The following is a 5,615-nucleotide window of genomic DNA, read 5'->3' as shown; positions in this document are numbered from 1 at the left end:
TGAAACAAACCTTTTTTTTTTTTTTTTAATTTAACTTTGTTCTACAGCTGGTTACTCAGGGTTTCTTTCTGAATTGTACAATAAATGTGTCATTCAGTTGATGGTTTTTTACTGACTGACTTTTAGCTGCAGAATAAGCGACCCTGGTCATTTCCTCGCATAGTACGGGGATAATGATTCTTGCCTGCCTTTTGGGAGATCTGCAAAGCTTTTTCATCTGGCCCTGTGATGGGAAAACCAGCAGTGCTGTAATAGGGCTGCATATTCTGCCCCCTTCTCTCAGGTGCAATACCTCACTTTGCAGTGGGAAGTAATTAGAACCAGTTCTGGAATAAGGCAGTCATCAACAGGAAAGGTAACAGGATGCGGGCTGCAGAGGGGAACTTCTTACTCTCAGGACATTTTCGTGCTAATAGAAACCAACACTTGGAGGGAAACTGTGCTAGAAATAGATTCCCAACCCATTCTGACTTGCAGGGAATTGGTGGAGCTCCGTGGTTCGGTGGTGGCTGTTTCTCGGGAGGAGCAGGAGAGCTGCAGGCACTGCAAGTGCTTACACACTCAAGGATGCGACTGAAGCCAGCAAAGGTTCTCATGTGAATTTCTGCTACTTTTGGCTGATCATATAACAAGAGGGGAAACTTTCTTTTTTGCTTTTCCCTTTTGCTTAGTCCCAGTTGACTCTAAAATGGAGAATTCCATAAAATAAAAAAAAAATAAATGTCTGAGATGTACAGCTCTCTCCCCCTCTCTCCTGATCCAGGCAGGTCCTGTTTTACTCCCTGGAGCAGCCAGTGAGAAGCTGAAATAGTCACGATTTTTTTCTGTATTTATTCCAAGTACTGCTGTAGTGTCTGGTGCTGCTGAGAGGAGGAGGCCAATGCCAGTGCACACTGCATCTTCTCACTGGTTTTGCCACGGACCCCCAGCAGAGACAGGTTTAATGTTTTGCAGATAGCTGGGGAGGGGGACACTCCACCACGCAAAATGCCTTCCATAAAAATACTTGCTTTCTCCTCTGGCACGACGTTTGCAGTGGTGCCAGTGAACCTGCCTTATGTTTCCTACAACTGTGCGGTAACTCTTGTGCCAGTGAAAAGGTGTGTAAATTTTAGGTACCTGAAACAAATACAATAATTATAAAAAGCTTCTTTCTGGAGCTGAGGTCAGTCCTGTTGGGCGCTGTTGGGATTGATGCAGATACTTTGACGGTTTTTCAGAGTATTTCCTCTGTTGCGGTTCAAGGGTGGGATTAGAAACGTTGGCTGGGGTCGGACGCGTTGGTGGCCATCACCACTCACTGGGAGCCTCGCAACAGCATGGGCTGGGTCTTAAACCAGACATCATCCTGCTTGGATGGCAACCGGCTTGTTTGTATGGAATTGTACATGTTTTCAAGTATCGGTCAGGAAAAGCATTACAACCTTTGCTTAATCCTCCCTGTAATGGTGCCGGTGTGAAACCAACTAGTGACAACTCCAGGATGCTTCAGACAACCAGGGGCAGAGCTCTGTGGGTGCAGGGGGAGCAGCCCACAGTCGCTGCAGACTCTGCTTGGCTGTGAGTGGATACCCGCAGCATCAAACCCCGATACCCGCAGCGTCAAACCCCTCCGCCTCACCAGGGTCTTCAATCAGAGGAATTTTGTGTTTCGCGCAGCTGTAGCTTCTGGGACCTCCATCACTTTGGAGAACAGAGTGAAGAAGGGCTACACCTTGCTTTCTGGGGTGCTTTTAACCAAGTTGTTCTGAGTGATCCTTCCATGAGTAAAAATAAGTCTCGATTTTTAGTTCCAAATCAACCAAGTGCTGTTACTTTTTTAATTCCAGTGCTCAATAAAAATGGATTTGTTGATCTTTCTGTGTTTGAGAACTGGAGGTGTTTGTAACGGGTCGGGGTGGGCCCCCTCGTTCCCTCTCTGGTTTTGTCCTGACACTATTAAACCTTTGCCAAAATACAGTTGGGACCAACTGCTGTCACCTGAAGTGAAATTGCAGTATTTGAGGTTGAAGTTGGGCCTGGGGCAGGCTGGGTCTCTAATGCCTGTTGGGGGGAGCTGCTACGTGTCTTAGAGAAGACCAAATGATCTGCTCTCACAGGAGTCTGAGGTCATTCAGCTTTAACTTGGGACAAAGAGGATATACAGCTTACCTTGGTCTTGATTTGAAAAGGGACAAAAATGTATTTAACTTTCATACATAAGGAAATCCTTACAAGGAAAACTGCTTGTGTTATTTCAGGTGTTTAATAGTCGACTTGACCTTTAAGATTTTGTCCTGTATGTCTGTATGAAAGCTCAAGGGAGCAGAAATCCTGGAATCCAGCCTCGAATAGCTGAGTCTACCTGGAATTAACCTGTGCGGAAGTAGTGTGTTAACACATAGACAAGAAGCCTGAAAATAATATGGAACAGCTCTATATAATACAGCTTCTGTATAAGAAAGGTTAAACTTTCCTATTTTGGGGACATAAATCATCAACTTTTCTGTTGTAAAAGAGGTTGACCCAGCTGAGAGGCTGCTTTCCTTCTTCCCACTGTGTAAAGTAGTCGTGCCTTCCTCTTAATGACATGGTACTGACCTCTGTCAAATTAACCGGAGCATAAATAAATGTATTTTGGCCTGATAAGTATTCCCATCATGATTATTTAGGCTGTCTTTAAAACTGAAGGCCGGTAACTTTCTCAGCAATCATCTTTTTTTTTTCCTTAGTGAAACTTCACCGAGCCACCGATCTGCTTTTTAACGTTCCATCCAACTAATGCCAATGCCCTCTTCAAATCCCCACCGTCGTTAGGTCACGTAATTCTTTTCCCTGTGTCTTCAGGCATTTGTGGACAGTGAATTGTGCAGCTGGTGGCCTCCTGGGTGCCACCACCTCCTCGTGGCAGCCACTGCCGCCTTCCCAAGAACGTGGGAGGCTTCGGAAACACTCGGTGACCGCAAGCATGTTCGACGGTATGTGGGGAGGCTGCTGCGCTTTCATGTAATATTCAACAATTTAATCCCTCTTTTTAACGCAAAGAAAACATTTAAAATATTTCAAGGTCTTCTTTTGCAAGTACATAGGGGGCTCTGAATAAAACCTTCATTCATGCTATGAGAGCTGGAGGTCTGCTGCCACTCCGTTTGCTTGCCTCTGGTTATTAAAACATCAAGCTGTCTTACTACTTAAGCTCAGCTAACTCGCTGCCTTCCTCCTTTTGTGCTGCACTGGAACACCTGCCATTAATACTAATTCCGCTCTGGAGAGAAACTCCCTTTCAGATATGCTTGTCTGAAAATAAATTGACATGTAAAAGGTCCCTTTTGTCGAGAAGTGCGTGTAAAGTGCCGGGGTAAGAAGCCGATCGCTTTCAAAAGGCGCCACTAACTCTTTAAAGGCCGTGTGTGGAGGGGGTGCGAAATGTGAGATATGGCGGGTGATGCCGTAGACAGGCTGACGTGATACGACTAGAGAAGGATTGCAGAGCTGCATCCTCTGATTGGTATTACACTTTTAAGATTTTGGGTGATTTTTATCTGAACCTGCAGCGACAAAACCGCTGCATTGTCTCCGGGGGAATGGCTGGGCTCCATAGGGACCTGATTGGAGGAAACACTTTTTTCATAGAAAAATTGTTAAGAATACCTCCTTGCTTTTTAATACATGCAATAAAAACTAAGAGGATTGGTGACGAGTCCTTTGATTTAGGTGTGTGATGAACTCTGGCGCTTTGGTGATTTTTCTGGGGCGAAAGTTTGTATCCCTTTCAATTGGGAAGCCATAAAAGAATCCTTGGTTGGAGCATTTATTTTGTCATACGGGCAGCAAAAGGTAAATATTTTTATTGTTATTGGAAAGAAGGATTTTCTTTGAGATCCTCATCTCCTGCAGAGGCTCTGGCTCTCTCCTAAGGCAGTTTTTAAGTGGGTTCTTCGGGCCAGGCTGTGCAGTGCAGTGACGCCACTTCGAAACCTACTCCCACACTGCAAGGTTGGGGTCCCGTGACTGTGGATGAAGATTTCGGTTGTGTGGTTTGGCACTGGCTTTCAGCTGCTGCTCGCTGTGTTTCTGGGTCTTCTAGCAAAGAAATAATTCACTTCATAATTAAGATCAAGGCGAAATATGTTCAGAGCTTGAAAGATAGAAGTGAAACGTGCCAATGACAGAAACCTTCTAGACGAGCTGGTGTCACTTCTGGTTTATCAAACAAGTACAAACTCTCGTGTGCTGCGTAGCTCAAATGCTGTCTTATTTTTAAACAGCAGATGGTGTTAGAAACCTGTAACAGGTGGAACCTCTTCAGTTTTATGTGAGAGATCAGAAGTAGCAGCAATTTCTCGTTTCCCTAGGGGTAGTTTCTTCACGAGATAAGCAGCAAGCTGGCCCTCTACTCGGGTATTTATTACAGAGGGAAAAACTTTTGAATCACACATGTTCATATGAAAGAAAGCAATTCTGGTTTGACTTATTCTGGTTATAATAAAAGGAACTTGGTAATGTTCTCCATAATCCTCTGTTAGCAACTCTAAGAGAGAGATGTAGAGGGAGAAATGAGCTGTGTTTGCTGCTGTGCCTCAAAATCCATCTCCAATCTGCCATAGCCTGTTGGTTTCTTGTCTACGATAATAGCACTTCGCATACTTAAAGTGTTTTATAAACATTTAATTACTGCAGTGTTTGACTCAAAGCCAGGAATCTCTCATTCATCTGCATCTTGCAAGGTTTGTGAAAATGATATTCAAATTACCGAATTACAAGAAGGGCTGAGCTGAACCTTCACTTCAGGAAATCTCCGTTAGCTGGATGTCTGAGCATTGCTTGTCTCCTCCGCTCCCGCGTTCCCAATGTGAGTGACGGCTTCACCAGCAGAAATGGTACCGTGGTTTTGAATGCCTATAGATTTGAGGATTTTTCAGTACCCCAGGACAGGGAGCTGCGTTTTAATCATACCAGGGAAACAGTATGTTAAATTCTCCTCAGCCCGCACTCTACGAACTTCTAAGGCAGGTGGGGACAGCAGCTCGGTCTAGACTAGAGCTGTCTCTGATCCCCAGTCCCTGCCGTGTCCTCTGCTGCCATAAGCAGTAGGAAAATCACTATTTGTTAAAAGTCGCTTTTTTTCCCCACCCACCGAACTACTTGGAATTTTAACACATCTTCCCCCCCGCCCCCCTCCGTGTCCTCTGCTGCCATAAGCAGTAGGAAAATCACTATTTGTTAAAAGTCGCTTTTTTTCCCCACCCACCGAACTACTTGGAATTTTAACACATCTTCTCCACCCTGACTCCCACCTCTATTTTTCAGAAAAGGTAGAGAGCCGCAGCTTGCCCTCCTTGCCCCGCTCAGCGTCAGCCTGTGGGGAAGTCCCCGGCAAGTCCTGGGGGTTGTGACACCAAGTGGAAGCAGCAAATAAAGGTAAAAAAACTTGTATCGGGTTAATAATTTCTGTCCAACCATCTGCCTCTTTCACCAGCTCCCTTTTCTGTACAGCAGGTTGTTAAATGCAGACTGGGTGTGCAGTGATAGAAATCATTTATTTTCCATGAAAAAAAAAAGAGTCGGTGGCTGGCTGGGTGCGTGGGTGGGTGGACACACGCAGATGATGACTTCTGGTCAGGGCAGGAAACCCA

This window comes from Charadrius vociferus, unplaced genomic scaffold, assembly GCF_000708025.1.
Source record: "Charadrius vociferus isolate BGI_N301 unplaced genomic scaffold, ASM70802v2 scaffold613, whole genome shotgun sequence".
NCBI lineage: Eukaryota > Metazoa > Chordata > Aves > Charadriiformes > Charadriidae > Charadrius > Charadrius vociferus.
Note: the sequence above shows the minus strand (reverse complement) of the source record.